This window comes from Mytilus californianus, unplaced genomic scaffold (genome assembly GCF_021869535.1).
Source record: "Mytilus californianus isolate M0D057914Y unplaced genomic scaffold, xbMytCali1.0.p SCAF_18, whole genome shotgun sequence".
Taxonomy (NCBI): domain Eukaryota; kingdom Metazoa; phylum Mollusca; class Bivalvia; order Mytilida; family Mytilidae; genus Mytilus; species Mytilus californianus.
In genome coordinates, this window is record NW_026262666.1 from 4,617,024 (window position 1) to 4,638,029 (window position 21,006).

Genomic DNA, 21,006 nt, shown 5'->3' on the forward strand with positions numbered 1-21,006 from the left:
CAGAATTAATCAATGGAAAAATGAAAAAAATTTAGGGAAAAAACTCAAAAAAATATGAACCTCCCCTGATGCTGTCAAGATTACCTAATCAGTTTGTGTAGTTATTTTTTACTTGGTCTGTTGATTGGTCATGTTGATAGCATTTGACCTTCTCAGTTTTTATGGACTTCCCCTTTTCGAATTTGCCTTGGAGTTTGGTATTTTTGTTATACTATTAAACATACATGACTGAAACTCAGACCAGGAGATTGAGAATTTTTTGTCAGGAGTTTAGACATCAATATCAGATCAGGAGGTTTATTATTGACATTTTTTTGTCATTAATGTAACCTTCTGATGTAAAAATTGTCTTTTTTGCATGTTTTTTCTTCAAACTTCCATCTGAATGTAATATATTATTTTGTTTCCAGTACCCTTCCAGTCTTTTTCAATGCTATCAGTTGTAACAACAATTGATAAGATTCTGTTTCTGGTTTTGTTTTTCATTGTTGATTGTTGGTAAATAAAGTACTAGCTATATAGCATAACTTAACCTTTAATTTCCTTTGAGTACAAAGAGAAAATTAAAGCATATATTGTTTTATTCATGCTCCCATCTTTTTTTATTTGTATTCATTGTAATTGGCCTAGATATATAACAAAAAAATATGCTATAAATTTATAAAATGATAAATAAGATGAATAATTATAAGTGTTCACGGAAAATTATGAACAGACCGGTTGTTGTCGTAAATACGTACTAAGTAACCCGAATAGTTCACTCGATACATTCCGCTGCTGTACGCTGCCGAATAGAGTCGTTCGTTCAATGTTGATTTTAGTCTATTTTTCCTGTTTATGTCTTTTTGGATCTTTAAGTTTAAGCCGACAGTCATCACAAAAAAAATACGAAATTGGTGAAAAAGGGTGGATCATTTTCAATTTTAATATTCAAAGATAGTTAAGAAGCCATTTCTGAAAGTCACGAAGATGATTGTACAAAAAATCTGTTTCGACCCCCTTTTCTTAAATACGAATAATCAAAGTTTTTCGTGTATACCAGTCAATTAAAATATTCACAATTTTAAACGTTTCTATTCTTTAATTTGTACATAAACTAATTCTTATAAAATATACTTGCGGTTAGTAAGATAGCGTCAAGCTCATTTTGTTTGGTTGTTTTTCTTTTTGCTGTAACGTGTTATATTTAAACTAGTATATTCAATTGTAAACACTTTTTTTAAATAGATATAAATTTACCATGTTTTACGAATTATTATCCCGATTTTCATTGTCCAGTCTCAAAAATGTAATCGATGACATTTATTACAAATACATAAATCTAAAATCATCAGTACTTGAAAGTAAATATTCTTTTATAAATCTCGATAAACTTGGCACATTTCAACAGTAAAATATTCTATGTCTACATTTGTCTACATTATTTAGTTAAACATCATGTGGAATCTGATCGCTTCATCGTTATTACCTGTTTTACTCGTGTTCCGCTTTTAATCGGAAAATACTTTTAGATCAGTTTAAAACAAGTCAGAGTGACAGCAAACCGGATTTTCCTGCAGAGGTCGAACCCTGAACAGTTGAGCAAGTCTGGACACTACATTTAAGCTTACACAATATCACACACCTATATCCCCCTCCAAAAAAAAAAAAATTTGACCCCCAAAAAATTACCCTCATTTCAAGTAAAAGAGCCCTAAATTTTCATAAAAAAAAAAGCAAAAAAAAACGCAAAAACACCAAAATTTTCTTACTCCCAAAAAAATTTTTTTTTTACTTTGGAAAAAAACGTTATTAAAAACACCCAAAAAAACAACAAAAAAATTCCAAAAAAAAAATAAATAAAAAAACCGGGAGAACAGGCGAAGAAAGAATTCTGTGGGATTTAAGAGAAAAAATAATTTCCCCAGTGCGCCCCAACCTTGATTTTTAATTAATTTTATCAATATAGTCTAGTAATAAAACGGATCAATACGACTACAACTTCAATTGCTTTTTACATTTGTGAAGTGTTATAAACTAAATCGATCATTGAAAATATTTACATGGTTGTCAAGAGTATGTTTACATGTTGCCTAGATAACGTTGTCATCACATGCAAACATATAGCAGACTGGTGCGGTCTTTCGTTTCAAATTAACAGTGGTGAGAAGACGTGAATTAATGTTTCAAGAAAGTAATTCTACAAAAGAAATACAAATGGAAATTCAAGAGTGTCAGGCGCAGCCTCAACCACAGAACTGGCCATGGAGTTTAGAAGAAAGTAACATTTTGATAGAAAATATTTATTACTATCAGATAATGATTGAGACAATCGAAAGAGCTAAGAGTTTGGGACCGGTTAAACTTCCAAAAGCTCCGAAAAGAAAGGTGCAGGACTTATTTAAAGAAAAACTGGGAAAGAAAAAAAAGCAAACTATCCCGACGACCCCTGAAGAACTTCACACCTTTCTAAGAAGCAGAAAGGCGGATTTATCAAAGACAATTTCGAGGCAGAAGTTTATTTTTAATAGTGAAAAAGAACCTGTTAAACAGTTACAAGAAGCATACAAACACTTGGGAAGACATAACGCCCAAGGTATGCTGTTTAACATTACTTTCGGTGATTTCCTTAATGATTTGAGAGACTGGTTTCTTTTGACAAAGGTCAATACAACGTGGGACACATGGTTATCATCTAAGATAGATATATCTATACCTCATGCTCGGAAATTAAGACAACTTGCTAATCTACTTAAAGGATTTAAAGGTTTTCTGAACATTAATGTTTCAATCAATGATATTCTTTCAAAACAAGAACTTATCAAACAAATGTTAGCAATTGATCAGTTTGCCACCTTTTGGAGACAGGTAGACTATATTCCAGCAGATGATGAACTTACTCCGTCACAAGAAGTTTGATATGTATGTGATATTGTATTCCATATAAGGAGTGATCATACATGATCAGTAGGTGGGACAACTCTTTACTATTGATTTTCTTATTCCATATCAGGAGTGATCATACATGATCAGTAGGTGGGACATAGTAACGGTTATTCATAACCGGGTAACTTTTAGTGGATGTGACAGTTCTAACTTTGAACAGTGATATTATGTTTATAGTGTTTGATTTGTATGTATTCATTGCACTTTTGTTTTCAAATTAAAATTTTGAAACTGATTATTGTTTTGGTAATAAATTAACCGTAAGTAAAGGAGGAGCGAAAAACCAAAGGGACGTTATATCTCATAAGTAAAAAGTAAATCGACAAAGCCATGGCTAAAAAAGAAACAGACAAACAGGCAAACAACAGAACACAAAATACAACACACAGAAAAAAAACCTAAAGACTGAGAAACACGAACCCCACCAAAACCGGGGGTGATCTCAGGTGCTCTGGAAGGGTAAGCGGACCCTGTTCCACATGTGGTACCTTTCATTTAGAAAGATTTAAAACTTAGTCATCATTAATTCTTGTTTATAGAAAGCACCTGTTATTTCGTCGCCTTTTAAATCAATTATTTTATAAGTAAAAGGAATTGTATTTAAAACTTTTTCAATTACAAATATTTCTTTAGTCCAACGAGTAGTATAACCCTTTTCAAATTTACCCTTCTTTTTTGTTATTCTTACTCTAGTACCTACTTCGAATTTAGGTTTTTTAATTTTCTCTTCTTTTTCTGGATATAAATTTTTATACACTGTTAATTCATTTTTTAATTTACTTGCTTCAACAGGTGTCATTTTAATTGAAGAATGTACTGTATTATTATAATTTTTAACTAATTTATCTAATATATCATAATATTTTAAAGTTTCATTAGCAGTAAAGTATTTATACATATGTTGTTTCATTGTTCCTATCCATCGTTCCACTACATTGGATTTTTCTTCATTCTCAGTTGAATATAACTTTATGTTATTATCTTTTAACAATTCTTTTACTTGTCGATTATAAAATTCGGATCCTTTATCTGACCAAATATATATTGGTTTTCTTTCTTTAAATAATGTTTTAAATGCTTCACTCACTGCTACTCCTGTTTTATTTTTCAATGGAATCAACCAACCATATTTACTAAAAACATCTATAACTGCTAATAAATATTTATAGTGTTTATTTTGTTTTGAATATTGTTGTATATCTATCAAATCAACTGCCCATGTTTGATCTATTGAATTAACATAAACACGTCTTTTAGGAAAAGATTTTATAACTCTATGATGTAATTCATCTGCTAATTTATTTGTTAGATTTGTTTTAGACATTTTTAAGTAACTAAAATGTTTTCTTAAAAAATGGAGGCAAAAAAGGATAAAATTTTATCCAAGCGAGGAGATTCATATAAACTTGTTTTGACAAAAGAATATAAACATAAAGCAAGTATTTATGTATTTAATTATAAAATTAGTCTAAAGGATGAAAAACAAGAAACATTTACAAATGCTTTTGACCACATGGTAAACTATTCCATAAAAGATTACCCTAATGGAAGAATTAAAATAGTACCTATTCATGAAATCATAATTACTAAACATAAAAGCTGGCCTATAAGAACATATAATACAGTTAAAAAGTTATTCATGGATCAAATGGAAAGATTATTAAATAGTGCTGAAGAATTAAATTTAGAAGAAGTTATTTTTGAAGTTACTATTATACCCAATAAAAGAGGAAAAGGTAAAGCTTTAAAAATATTAGATGTCATAAATAAAAGAAGTATTATCAAAATAAAAAATGATGATACAATATGTTTATCAAGGGCAATTGTAACTTCTTTAGCTTCAAATAAGTTATTAAAAGATTTTACAGATTCTCAATTAAAACACATTAAAGAGGGTAGACCATTACAAAAAAGATTAGCTGAAGATTTGCATGAACAATCAGGAGTAGAAATAAAAGAAGAAGGAAATGATTTTGAAGATGCAAAAGTTTTTGGAAATTATCTTAATATTAGGATAATTGTTTTTACATCAAATAGTACAGAATATATTTTATATGGTGGTAATGAAGAATATAATGAACAAATATATTTATATTATCATGATGAACACTTTGACACTATAACAAATATAACAGGATTTTTAGCTAAACGTAGGTTTTGTAAAGTATGTTTAATTGGTTATACTGAACAACATACATGCAAAGATAATACAGTAACAACTATCAGAAAACAACATATTTGTGATAAATGTAACAAAACATATACAGGTAAAAATCACAAATGTGGTGAAAAAATATGTTTAATATGTTATGAAAAATACACGGAAAGTAATGAAGAACACTTATGTTATATGAAACCATCAGTACCAAAACAAGTAAAAAATAATAAATATATATATTTTGATTTTGAAGCAAATCAAGAAACAGGAATACATATAATGAATTTTTGTATAGCTTACGATTTAGAAAATATTTATTGTTTTAAAAATAACTATGTAAAAGTATTTAAATGTGATTTCAATATTGATAATTTAAACTTGTTAGAATTAGACATAGATGATTGTTTTAGTGATGTAGAAAAAATTAAATATGAAACAAATTCTGTAATAGACAACTTTTGTAAATATTTCATAAGAGATAAATTTAAAGACTACACTTTTATTTCACATTATGGAAAAGGTTATGATATGCAACCGATTTTAGGATACATTGTTAAAAATAAAATTGAACATAACATAATTTCTTCTGGACTAAAATTAACAGCTATATTTATTAAAGGAATAAATTTAAGATTCATAGATTCTATAAATTTTACATTATGTGGATTAGCTGCTTTCCCAAAAACATTTGGATTTGTGGGTAACAAAGGTTATTTTCCACATTATTTTAATACAACAGAGAATCAAAAATATGAGGGAATTTATCCTGATAAAGAATATTTTGGTTATAATACTATGACAATTAAAAATAAAGAATTATTTGATGAATGGTATAATAAAGTTAAAGATAAAAAATTTAAATTCTATAAAGAAATATTTTATTATTGTCTATTGGATGTTTTAATTCTTGCCAAAGGTTGTACCTTATATAGAAAATTATTTTTAAATATAACCAATAATTGTATCGATCCATTTCAATATATTACAATTGCTCAATGTTGTACAAAAATATTTAAAACATTAATGTTGACAAATGAAACAATTGGAATTCACAAAAAGATGACAATTAAAGAAGTACATTCACAAAAATCAATACAATGGTTAGAGTATATTTCTTTAGAATATAATATAATGATTCAACATGCTAAAAGGGGAGGTGAAAAGAAATTATTCATTAATAATAAATGTTATAAAGTCGATGGTTATTATTATGATAGAGAAAATAAAATGCGTAATGTTTATGAATTTTTTGGATGTTATTGGCATGGATGTACAAAATGTTATAGTCCTGAAGAAATATGTAAAAAAGATAGAAATAAAAAAACTATGAAAGAGTTATATGACCAAACTGAAGAAAGACTTAAAACTATTGAAGATTATCTAAAACCAAATGTAAAAATTCATACAATATGGGAATGTGAGTTTGATCAACAAAAATATCCTGAAGTTGATCCACATTTAAAACCTATTGATAAAAGAGATGCATTTTATGGAGGAAGAACAGAAACTATTCAATTATACAATAATCTTTCTGATTTAAAAGGTAGATATGTAGATTTTTGTTCTCTGTACCCATCAGTAAATAAATATTGTAAATATCCTATAGGGCATCCTATTACATCTACAGAAATATCTGTAGATGATTATATAAAAAATAATTATTTCGGAATAATGAAATGTAAAATATTACCACCTAAAGGATTGTATCACCCTGTTTTACCTTATAAACAATTAACTAGTGATAATACACATAAATTACTTTTTGGATTATGTAGAACATGTATGAATAAAATATCTTTTAAATGTAAACACATAGATTATCCTACTTTAAATAAACATGATAAAATACATGAAATAAAAAGATGTAAAGAATGTAAAAATATTAAAAATGAAAAATGTATACATTCTGATGAGGAAAGAGTTATAGTAGGTACATGGTCTACAATAGAAATAGATAAAGCAATAGAAAAAGGTTATGAATTACAAAAAATATATGAACTAGAACATTTTGAAAAAACATCTACAGATATATTTAAACTTTATGTAGATACGTTTATGAAATATAAACAAGAAGCTTCAGGATGTAAATGTGATCCTAAATATTGTAAAAATGATTGTAAAAACGATAAAGAATGTAAAACAAAAATACAATACATTATAGATAATACTGCTTATGATCTAGATATTGACAAAGTTAAGTACAATTCAGGATTAAGATTTATAGCTAAAATATGTTTAAATAATTTATGGGGACATTTTGGTATGAGAGATAATTTTACACAAAAAGAATATTGTTTTACTTTAGAACATATAACTAAAATAGTATTTAATGAAAAATATAAAGATATAAGTACTATGATATTAGATGAAGATATTGTTTTAACAGAATATAAAAATAAAGAAGAATACTCTAAACCTAATCCAAGTGTAAATGTTTATATAGCTTTGTTTACAACAGCACATGCTAGATTAAAATTATACGAACTATTGGATATTCTTCAAGAAAGAGTTTTATACATGGATACAGATTCTTGTATTTATAATGATGATGGTTCTGAAGCTTGTAAAAAAATAGAAAGTATGATGGGAAGTAAATTAGGTGATTTAACAGACGAAATTGTTTCAAAACACAATGCTAATCACATAAAACAATTTATATCTGCTGGACCAAAAGATTATTCAATGAAACTAGATACAGAAAAACTAGTTAGCTGTTGTAAAGGTTTTAGATTAAATGCTGAAGTTGAAGAAAAGATTACATTAGATAAAAAAATAAAAATAGTTATTGATGAAAATGAAAAATATGAAACTGTAAAATATGACAACATAAAAATAGGAAAAGATCATCAACTTAAAACAGTTAAACAAGTTAAAGCTTATGATTATATGTTTGATAAAAGAATGGCATATTGTGAAAATGAAAATCTAATTAGAAGTTTTCCTTATGGATATTAAAAAATATATAATTTAAATTTTTATTTTAAAAAATAGAAGACTAAAAAATGATTGAAGCTTATACTGAGAAAGATGATCCACATGCTAAAGTTATATTAGGTAAAATAAAATTATCAAATTATCAGATATGTTGTTTAAGAGATGATGGAGAATGTCCTTTAACTGCAAAACAAATGGAAGTAATGGATAAGTATGAAGGTAAAAAGTTATCTAAGTTTCCTCCTGGTTGGGATGCTTTTATTAGACCAGATAAAGTTTATGAATATGTTTTTGAAAAACCATGTCCTGAAATTTAATTTTTTATTTTATTTTATTATTTCTCTATACCCCTAAAAACAGAAAAAGTACAGGAATTAGGGACTCTAATTTTTATCAATTTTTTCTTATTTTTCCAATTTTTCATACAAACGTAAATTGTATTTATTTTTTATTTTAATTTCCAAACAATAAAACCAGTTAATGTCATACCACCAACAACAAATGCAATCTCTCTATTTTTCTGGTCTTCTGATGGAGTATAAAAATCACTTAATGTAGGTTTAGGTGATAATGAAGTTAATTTTTTATTCGTGACACGATAGTATAGTTTCATTGCCTGGTCAACATCATCAAAAGTCTGAACCGCATGATGTTCCTTTTGTAATTGTTCATTTATAAAATCTAATCTTTGTATTCTTTTTTTATTCCATTCTGATTGTGCTTTTTCTAATTTTTCTATAGCTTTATCATGTCTTATTTTCTCTTCATTTGCATTACTACCCATATGTGAAAATAAATAATTACTCCCTGAAAATGCAAAAGCATTTGTTATTGCCCCACCAAGCATCATTGTTAAAGCACTTGCCATTTTATAAAAACAAAAATTACTTCATGATATCAGCAGGTATAATACCTTGCTTAATCAACATATCTTTTGTTGCTATCGCAAGTAATATATCAATGGATAACATTACAACATCATTCATATTAAAATCCACTTTTGGTGCTGGCCTCCTTAATACCTTTTTACCTATTTCTGCATATCCAACTGTTAACAATGTTTCCACTCCAGCATGATATAACATATTTGCTATTTGTTTTCCGTCTTTTTGAGTTGTCATTTTAATGTACTAAATTTAATTAAATTCAAAAGGATCAATTTCTTTCTTTTGTTTTTCTGGTTTTGTTATTTCTTTAATCATTCTTTCTGGTTTCTTACTTTGGTTGTAAAAAAACAATCCCAATCCAACAATACTTATAGGAAAAAGTACAAATTTGTAATCAACTAGGGAACTGGAGTGTTTCTTGACAGAAGGGATATGTTCGTTTGATTCATAATCTGTTTCTGTATCAGAATCTTTTGTTATTTGTTTGATTTTTGAATTTTCTTTTTTTAATTTTTCCACTTCTTTTTTTCTCAATTCTGCATTTCTTATTCTTACTTCTGCACCTTTCTTACCAGCAGCTACTCTTTTTGGGTCTTTTGGTTTGGGTTTTTTAAATACTTCTTTTTGTTCAGGATTTTCATTCATCATTTTTTATGTCATTATTTTCATCTTTTTTTCGGAAATCGAGCGAAGCGAGTGGTTCAATATGTCTTGCTGTTGTTAATATTGCAGTAAAAGGAGCAAGATACATTCCATATCTATAGTACAGTTCACAACATGTATTAGTTAAAGCATTATTGATAAAAGGATCTTCCTCTAAGTCTTGTATTAAAATTGGTGGATTAACAACTTTGAAAAACTTTGATACACCCATGACATATAAATTTATAAAAGAGTTTCCTAATGTCTTGGTCATACTAGCTCCCAATCTTGCTTCATATTTACAGTATAGTTTGTTTATTTGTTCTGTTGTCATTTTATCAATATCTGACAGTTGTAATTCTTTACCCAGATATTGTTTACTACTCCCACCAGCAACAACGGATGATAATCTTTCGCGTTTTTTTTCTTGAAGGGAACCGTTCACTTCGCTCGCTTCATCATCAATATTTATGTTTTCCACAATTTGCTCGCTTAATAATTCTTCAGCATTCATTTTATACGTTTCAAAAAACGGATATAATTTATTTTTAACTTTAAAAAAATTAAATACAACATATCCAACCAATGATAAGACTGCAGTGTTTGTTGCAATTGTTAGTATTTCCAACAGCATTGCTTTTTTTTATTGCTTATTTTGGTTAAATTACTTAAGAATTACTTATTTTGGTTAAATTACTTAAGAATTACTTAAGCATTACTTAAGCATTATTTTGCTTATTTTGGTTAAATTACTTAAGAATTACTTATTTTGGTTAAATTACTTAAGAATTACTTAAGCATTACTTAAGCATTACTTAAGCATTACTTAAGCATTACTTGAGAATTGCTAAAAAAATCAATTAAGTAACCAATAATCAGTAGGTTGATCTGTCTTTAATATTAATTTACGATGTTTCTTTTTTTTAAGTTCTTCCTTTATTCTTTGTCTTTCTTCCAAAGTAGGAATAACATCATTTTCTCTTAGGCAATTATCAAAACTATCTCTATCTTTTGTGTAGAACATGCATAACCATTTTGTTTGTTCTCTTAAATCTTTTAAAACAGAGTTGTATCTCTGTGAAATGACCCACACTGATTGTTCCGCATGTCTTCCTGAAAATGCAAGCTCGGACAGCATATCTTTTTTCTTTGTTAGTTCTTTTGTTGCACTGCAGTCATCAATGATATATAATGTTGGATGACCAGCATATTTTTTAAAGAACATTCTTAGTAGTTCTTGTAGCTTCTCTTCTTCATAAAGGGAACCGTTCGCTTCTCTCACTTCAACAATAGGATTAACAATTATTAGATTTTTTGTTTTTGGTTTTCTAACATCACCAATCCACCCACGATTTTTGTATGCTTTGTTCCATTGGATGGTTGGACAAAGTATGACTATATATTTGAAAACTCCACTATATTCTCCTTCTAATAAATCAAGAACAAACTCTGTTTTTCCACATCCTGTTTGTCCACATATAATAGCACAATGGGGATATTTTGGTAATTCATAAAGGGAATCGGAGTGTATCTTGCTCCGCTCGTTTGTTTCCATTTTTTAAGGGGAACCGCTAGTAATTAACTTCTTTAAATCTTCCATCTTCAAAATTAATTTGTGCATCTTGTATAACAAACAGATAAACATTTATTAATTTATTTGCTCCTGCTGTTTTAGTTATTTGGATAATAATACCTTCAGAAGCATTTTCAATTCTTCTACCTGAACCGTGTAATGAGTTGTCATCTGTTGAACGTAAATCTAACCATAATGCATAATTAGTTGTAAGATATTTTTCTAATGTTGTATAGGATGAATTTAAATCCTTTAAAACTTCTTCTGTTGTTTTATTTCTTTTTGAATTTAAAGCAAAGAATTTATTTATTTCATCCCATTGTTGATATGCTTTCATTCCTTGACTGTATAGTTGATTTGGAACACCTTCTATTGTCATTTCTACTTTTGTTATGTTAGGATTATAATAAGTTTCGGTACTTGTTCTTTCAGGATCTTCGAACAACATTAGAATTCCTTTCATACTTCTAGCTGGAACATTTAAATTTATATTCCACAATGTATCAGATTTGTTTTTGGTTATTTTTCTATGTCTTAGTATTCTATCGTACAAAATAACCATCTTACCATTAACTTGTTGTCTTATCTGTCTTGCTAATTCTGCATCAGTAACCATATCAAATTCTAAACAAATGTTTTTGATTGTATAACTTGCAGATGTATCTGTTGATTTAATAACATTGCTATAATTATTAAATGTAAGTTCATATTCAAGTCTATCACCAAGACCTGCTTGATAAAAAGGCATATGAGTTTCTAATAGTTCAAAATCAAGTGGGATACAAAATCTTGCACCATATGCAGTTGCAATTGCTTCATCACCTATGTCTGATGCTTTATTATCTGCACCAACTCTGTGTTTTAACATGTTTGTTTCACCAATTCCTTGGTATGCCATATTTAAACGTTCAGATGTAGATTTCCATAAATCAACATAACAATGATAAATATCACTATCATCAATTGACATAATTTCATTTCCACTTATACGAATTGTTGTTTTTTTAACTATTGTTCTTCCTATGTTTTGATATATAGTTGCATTGTCGTCTGTAGATGTGAGTTCTATTTCAAATGCCAATCTGGTTGTTCCAGGAACAATAACATCATTATTGCTTAGATTGGGGAATCTCACTAATAGCTGTTGATTTTGATCAATAGTTGAAGGATTATTTGTTATTGATACACTTTGACGAATACCTTTCACACCACGGGGTTCTCTTATTTTTCTGTAAGGATTTAATTTGTTTCCGTATGCCGACATTTTTAAGGATTAAATTTGTTATAAAAATAATTCAATTATCACTGATACTAGAGTATTGATACATGTATAATTATTAGTCATACTAATAAAACTTATTAAATCTCCAGCCTTAACTTCAAAAGGTGTATAAAAGTTATTAAAACCGTGTGTGACACCATTATCCAAACTCATTTTGTAAATAGTTGACTTATCATTAACAATCATCTTAATGGCTATAATATCTGTGCTTGTTCTTAAACTTACTAAACTAATACCCAATATTTGTCCTGGAAAGTTCATTACATAATAACCACCACCAACACCAAAATTAAACTTTTTATTTCTATTTATTGGACCATCAATTCCAGCATATATACTTATTATTTTTCTGTCTGGTTTATTTTTAATATTATCAACTATATTTTCAACATTTAAAACTCTGATGCTTAGGGCAGCGACACTCCGATGTAAATTTTTATCCTTAGTATCCATTGTTTGAAGCTCACTCTTCATATTTAATATTTCTTTTTCTACGTTTTTTTTTTTGACACCAAGTATGCTCATTTTATTAAATAAATTATATAACTTCTAAAACACAATTAATTGGTAAATGATTAATTATCTTGTTATTATTTTCATCTCTTATTTCTAATTTCAATTCTGTTATAACATCATTTACTAAACACTTATATTCCGGATGCTCAAATCTTGCTGTTATAACTTCACCAAACTCTTTATTTTCAACTGGAATAACAGCTAATAATTTACTTGGCTTACCATCAAGATAATTATGAGAAGTGCTAACTTGTTCCAAATGGATATATAATGATTTATGGATAGCAAAATCCACAAATTTGTTTCCATAATGTAATTCATTAGGTTCGAATTTACGTTTATTATTAAACCCTAACATATTTCCCAAACCCTTACTTATCCTTAACTCAGTAGTAGTGTTTAATGAAGCGATACCATTTGCTTCATTTACGGATAATACAATATTTTCTTTTTGAAATTCATCCACTATTTGTTGAAAACTATAATAACCATTCATAATCCTTTGCTGTTCCTCTCCGGTTTTTGTTATAAACCCATGATAAACATTATACCAACCTATGCTGTATCTTATAAATTTCAAACCAATACGTTTATTTCCATTTCTGTTATTTATGTATTGTTCTAAGTTTATTGTATTATCAATATTTGAAATAGTATGAAACATTTTTAATATAAAAAAATGATAACAAAAGAATTTAAATATAATCCTAATGTTTCATATAATCCAGGTATTAAATATTCTGAAAAAGATCATCAATTAAAAACAAATCTTGTAAATCAAACGATATTTGTAAATCAAAAAGAGAACTTTAAAACAGCTTTTCCTGATTTATTTCAAAACTATCAAAACCCATCAATACACACTAACGAACCATGGAATACCTGGATTCATTCTTCATTTGATTGGTGGCAATGTCAGTTAAATTTTGCAGTTTGGTGTGCAAGTACAGGATGTGGTGTTTCTTATAATGATCATATACAAAATACTTCAAATCTTACAAAGTCTTTTTATATGTTTCATTTATATTATTGTATTGCCAGAATTTTAAAAGAACTTAAATCACCTTTACCAACAGATTCTTCTTTCTGTTATTACAAGAACCCATATGACAAAGCTGCATATCAGAAATTATGTGATGAATTTAATATTTCTCCAAATACAAATTGGAGACAAAAACTAGAATCATCATGTCAAGGATTAGGAAGTTTTGAGCAATATTATAAACCAAGTGGAGAATATAGACAAAGAAATAAAATTAAAGGACCTTTCTTTAGTACTCATGATACTATTAAGCATGAAAAAGATATAAGTATGGCTTGGACAACATTTATTTTAGATAACTCTAATGGGTTTACACAAGCAGGTATTGAACGTATTAATGAAAGTATTAAAATTTATGTATGGGCTTTGTTAGGTGCACAATCTCAAACAAAAACAAAAATTTTAAAAGTAGGAACAGGATTTGATGCACAAAAACAATTCTTAGCAAATGTACAAGATGTAATAAATAGTCCTATCGATTTACCCACCCAGATATCGAATTATGAAAATGTTTTAAAATATGCAAGAAGTAAAGTTGATTATGCTTATGGACTTGGTTTATATATGTCTCCCAGTGATATGGTTTTACAAATTGGAAGTATTGTTGGTTATAATAATAAAATTATAATTGCAACAGAAAATCAAACACTTGGGTTAAATGATGATTTAAATAATAAAAATTTTGATCATGTTGATTTTAAACCAAAAGAACCTGTAAAACCACAAGAACCTATAAAACCTGAAAAGCCTAAAGAACCAAAAATAGATCCAATAAAAAAAATTGAACATGAAGATCATGAAGATAATAAACAAGCAATAATATTTGTAAGTATTGTAATAGGATTTACAGCACTTTATTTTTTCAAATAATCTCTAGCAGCAGTAAACAATAAACTAACAACTAAAATAAGCAATGCCCATAAGTTGTTTGCAAACCAATTTACTACGTCTTTTGTTGCAGACAATAACAAAGAAACAATAGAACCTATAATACCTGGTAATGCAGCTGCTAATTTTCCTGCAAGAAAAGATAATAATTTTCCAAGATTTTTTAATTGTTTTTTTATCCAGTCTTGTACACCACCACCTTTTGATGGAGGAGAAGGAGAAGGAGAAGGAGAAGTAGTTCCACCAGTAAATGCTTCAACAATAACACCAATAATAATTCCAAAAGCAGTTAAAACACTAACTATTGTTATTCCTTGTTCTCTGAATAATGTTCTTATTCTTTCACCTAATGTTTTGTCTTCGTTTAACATTTTATGTATTGTTTGTTTAAATCTGTTTACTTGACTACGTAGTTTTTCTTTATTAATATTAATTACTTCTAGTCTTGCACTTCTCTCAGATTCCAACTCTCTTATTCGACTACTTATTCTATCTATTTGAAATTTATTATTGTCTTCTTTAGCTTGTTCTAATTTGGCATTTTCTTTTGCTAAGTCTTTATTTGTTTCATTCAGTTTTGCTAAATTATTTGCAATCTCATCTTCCGCTGTTGTAAATGCTTTTATTATACCATCCATCTCTCTTTTTGTCATTTTTGTTTGTGTTTCTTCATTTATTAAAGATGTTCCTTGTTCAATAAATGAAGTTTCTATTTCTTTCACATATGTTTCTGCATTACTTGCTGTTTCTAATAATTCTTGTCCTTCTTCTTGTGTAGATATTTCTTGTAATGGAATTTCTATATTATCGAGTTCATTTAACATTCTCTGAAACCCTGCTCTACCTTCTCTTAAATTATCAGATATTTTATAATCATCTACACCTAAAACATCCCTGACAAAATTAACACCGTATTCTCTTTGAAGAGTGCTAAATTTATAAAACTTTAATACTCCTTTTTGGTAATATGTTAATGCAATATCATTACCTTTTTCATCTTTTACATATAAGATTTGTCTTCCCTTATGATTTTCCCCAACAAAAAAAACCTTTTCATTACGTATAGTTTCACCATTTTTTTTATAAAATTGTTTAATCATTTTTTTTGTAGTTTCTTTTTTACGAATTTTAACATCATTTTCTGATAAATCTCTTGATATTTCAAATTCCTTATTTATATTATTTTGAAACTCTTCATCATCTTGAAAAGACGTTTCTTCTTCTTCATAATCATCATCATAATCATTATTTTTAAACACAGGATTATCAAACTCATAACCTCCTTCAGCCATTTTATTCATCTAAAATATTAGATAATAAACAATAAAAAGAACCTGTTAAAAACAACTTAAGATAAAAATAATTAAATTTTTTATTTAACATTATTTTTACATTTTTTACTAATTTTTCTTTTGTTTCTTCACCCATTTATTTAATTAAAAATTGATTCATAGTTTGGTGGATTTCCGTTATCAACTAAAATTATTTTATTAAAGAAAATCAAAGATTTTCCATTTTTTTTTTTAATTCGTTTTTTACTCTATTTTCTGTTTCCTCAATTAGTTTTTTTCTTTCATTATCATTCATTACTGTTTGTGTTTGTTTTGTTCGTATATTTTCTTTCATTTTGTTGTATTTTTCTAATTCATCTAAAATAAGTTTAAATTCATCTGCACTTATCTGTCCGTCAGTTAAAGATTTTGATATTAAATCTTTTATGCTGTTTAACTTGCATTCTGCCATTGTTTTAATTTCATAATGTTTTTTTGATTTTGTTGTCAACTTTCTTCTAATTAATTTAACTAGACCTCCTAAACTTCCACATACAACAGCTGCAATTTGTATGGGAAGTAAGATAGGAAAAGCTATTCCTATACCAGCTAAAACAACAGATGTCGAAATTAAACTTGTATCAACACCATCAGTAACATTAACTCCGCGTTTATATTTTTTGTATAGTGATTTACGTTTATCTCTCTCATTTATTAATGTTTTTTCTATTTCTGTTATTTTTTGTAGTCTATAATTTTGTCCATCTTCTATAGGTAATTCTGGATATAAATCAGGAGCTGTAGGTTGTTTCATTTTTTAAAGTAAAAATTGATTTTTTTTTTTTTCTCTTAAATCCCACAGAATTCTTTCTTCGCCTGTTCTCCCGGTTTTTTTATTTATTTTTTTTTTGGAATTTTTTTGTTGTTTTTTGGGTGTTTTTAATAACGTTTTTTTCCAAAGTAAAAAAAAAATTTTTTTGGGAGTAAGAAAATTTTGGTGTTTTTGCGTTTTTTTTTGCTTTTTTTTTTATGAAAATTTAGGGCTCTTTTACTTGAAATGAGGGTAATTTTTTGGGGGTCAAATTTTTTTTTTTTTGGAGGGGGATATAGGTGTGTGATATTGTGTAAGCTTAAAACAGTTTGATAAAGGAGCCCACAATCCAAAATCTCTCAATACATGGTTAGATTCAGCATTTCAAAGAACCCCATTATTCAATTTTTGTTGAATCAAACAAAGTTTAATTTTGGACCCTGATTTGGACCAACTTGAAAACTGGGCCCAAACATCTAATATTTAAATACAGGTTTAGATTCAGCATTTGAAAGAACCCTATATATATTTGATTTATGTTGAAATGAAACACAGGTTAATTTTATCAATTATTTTCTGTGCAAAGGGAAATAACCCAAACTGGATAAATAGTTCTCTAAATAAGATATGATGCAATTTTTCAAATTATAATCAATAATATAATAACAACAACCAGTGATGACTAAGTTCTCTAAAATTAGATATGATTTAACACTCGAACATTGTTAGAATCAGCATATCATAGAACCAAAGAATTCAATTTTTGATGAAATTAAACAAAAGTTTAATTTAGGACCCTTTGGACCTCAATGTGGTATTATCTTATTAATAATGAAAAGAAATACTGGTTTAGATTAAGCATTTCAAAGAACCCTATATATATTCAATTTATGTTGAAATCAAACACAGTTTAATTTTGGACCCCGATTTGGACCAACTTGAAAACTGGGCACAAAATCAGAAATCTAAATATATGTTTATTAATAGACAATATAAGCTTAGTTTTTAAAGGAGTTCACTTCATCAAAAAAAATATATAGCATTCAGAAAATTAGTTTTTACAGAATAACAAACAAACTTGCCACAAAATTCTTCAAACAATTTACCAAGGAAAAGAAGAAAAAAATTCAAAATTTTATTTATCATTAATACAATGTCTTTTCAAAATATATAAAACTTCAGTAACAAGAAATAATTGTAACAAGATGCTGTTACGAAGTGGATGCTGTTACGAAGAGGAAGCTGTTACGAAGTCTCCCAAACAAAACTCCAATAATTCGTCATTCCCATGGTCGCCTGACATTGGGCAAAGTCCAGTACAAATTGATTTGTGATATGCATAAGTGACGCCTATGGATTGACCCTGTATGTCATTCAAATCTTCTTGAAATGACGAACAGGAATATTAAATTGATATATATGGTTCAGGGGTGGAGATCTCGACCGTTTACAAGTTCTCAAAAGGGGGGGGGGGTGATTCCCAGGGGACTCGCCCTTTTTTTGTCCCATACAAGAATATATATGGTTTAGGGGTGGGGATCTCGACCGTTTACAAGTTATTAAACAGGAGGGGGTAGGGGTGACCCCAGGGGGCTCGCCTTTTATTTCATTTGATTTGTTTTATTGTCCCATACAAGAATATATATGTTTCGGGGTGGGGATCTTGACCGTTTACAAGTTTTCAAAAAAGAAGGGTAGGGTATGACCCCCTAGACTTCCCCTATATTTCATTTGATTTGTTTTATTGTCCCATTCAAGAATATATATGGTTTCGGGTTGGGGATCTCGACCGTTTACAAGTTCTCAAACAGGAGGGGGTGGGGTGACCCCAGGGGACTCGCCTTTTATTTCATTTGATTTGTTTTATTGTCCCATACAAGAATATATATGGTTTCAGGGTGGGGATCTTGACCGTTTACAAGTTTTTAAACAGGAGGGGGTGGGGGTGACCCCAGGGGACTCGCCTTTTATTTCATTTGATTTGTTTTATTGTCCCATACAAGAATATATATGGTTTCGGGGTGGGGATCTTGACCGTTAACAAGTTTTCAAAAAGAAGGGGCCGGGGGTCACCCCAGGGGACTTCCCCTCAATTTCATTTGATTTGTTTTAATGTCCCATACAAGAATATATATGGTTTGGGTGTGGGGATCTAGACCGTTTACAAGTTCTCAAACAAGAGGGGGTGGGGGTGACCCCAGGGGACTCGTCTTTTATTTCATTTGATTTGTTTTATTGTCCCATACAAGAATATATGTGGTTTCGGGGTGGTGATCTTGACCGTTTACAAGTTTTCAAAAAGGAGGGGTAGGGTATGACACCCTAGACTTCCCCTATATTTCATTTGATTTGTTTTATTGTCCCATTCAAGAATATATACGGTTTCGGGATGGGGATCTCGACCGTTTACAAGTTTTCAAACAGGAGGGGGTGGGGTGACCCCAGGGGACTCGCCTTTTATTTCATTTGATTTGTTTTATTGTCCCATACAAGAAAATATATGGTTTCAGGGTAGGGATCTTGACCGTTTACAAGTTTTCAAAAAGAAGGGGGGTGGGGGTGAACCCGGGGACTTCCCCAATATTTCATTTGATTTGTTTTATTGTCCCACACAAGAATGTATATGGTTTAGAGGTGGGGATCTCTACCGTTTACAAGATAACAGCACATTCTCAAATTGAAGGGGGTGGGGGTAAGAATATATATGGTTTAGGGAGACTTAATTATCTAAATAATGTTTAATAATGAATAGTAAATTTCAAACTTCATTTATACAGTCCTACTAGTAAATTTCAAACTTTATATATACAGTCCTACAGATCTTATCAGGAAACAGAAAACTTTCAAATAAATCTGTCACTCCAATGAATATCATATGCTTAGATATTTCCCAGATCTAATTAATAATGAAAATCATACTGAAAATGTCTAATAATATAGCTTATAAGCATCACCACTTAGGAAATAGAAAATTTTCAAATAAATCTTTACTCCAATTTTTATTGTGAGATAAGACATTTACCATACACTAAGTCATAATATGATAACAAGAGAAAAATATTTAAAAATACCACTTTTGGATATTAAAAATGGCGATAACTCAAAAAGGAGAAATACTAAAATCGTGAAAATTGAACTTCATTTAGTCACAGGAAACAACATATCTAAATTTGAAAAAAAAATCATCACAGCGTTTTCATGTTATTGAAAAGACACTGTTTGGCAGCCGCTAGTCCGCCCGCCCGCCCGCCGTACATCCCCAAATCAATAACCGATATTTCCTTCGAAAATCCAGTTAAAAAGCAAAAATAAATACAATTTTCCATGTTAAACTGTTGTAGTTTAAACAATTCTTGTCCGTTTTTCAAGTTTTTTACATCATCCGATTTCCTTCTGAAGGTAGAAGTTTTATATGATAAAGCGCCACCTTGTTATTGATAAACTAGGGATTTTCCACAGGTGCTTTATAAATACCGGACTCGTTAAAATCACATGGCTGATAAGAAATTCCAGATGCCATTTTACAACCGCGGTATCACAGATAGTAACCAAAGGGGTCTTGTCGCTGAGACAATAATTGAATAAAATCATATGACTTTAGTACAGAGCTCTGCAGGTCATTAATACATGCTAATTAATCGTTGTTATTCCTTTTCATTTTACTTCCATGGTTTAATTAAATGTGGTTTAATTGTTCTGGTTTTAGTTGCTGCTTATAAGAACACATGGCCTAACTTTGTATCAGATAATACCTGCTTTGTTTTCAAACATGGGGCCAGTTTCATTTAACCACTGTTTTTGGCAAGATATATGCTGGGAGGTAGTTTCGTGACTTTTTTATGGGGGTCAAGTTTTAGGTCCTGTAGGTTGTTGTCCCACGAACCAGGGCACCTTCCCTTTCATGTGTGTGGGATATTTGAAATAATGCTTGCACGACATTAAACTAGTTGCCTCATCAAAATCTAGCCAAGGACTGTAAACTTTCCGTTCGGTCAAAAATTTACTTTCTTACTTTTCTCTGGCTGTCATATTTTTGGTCTTTAGTCAAATTCTGACTTTTGGGCTGCGTTTTATCAG

General features: G+C 29.0%; 1 protein-coding gene and 1 long non-coding RNA gene across 2 annotated transcripts in view; one reads left to right on the plus strand and one right to left on the minus strand.

The window, feature by feature from the left end:
- Nucleotides 1–21,006, minus strand: part of LOC127726784 (cell death abnormality protein 1-like) — a 102,984-nt gene that overhangs the window by 55,614 nt on the left and 26,364 nt on the right. The gene's annotated exons all lie outside the window — the stretch shown is intronic.
- Nucleotides 1,610–3,160, plus strand: LOC127726594 (uncharacterized). The gene is made up of 2 exons (XR_007993601.1): nt 1,610–2,950; nt 3,016–3,160. It is a non-coding gene; the product is annotated as an uncharacterized LOC127726594 (long non-coding RNA).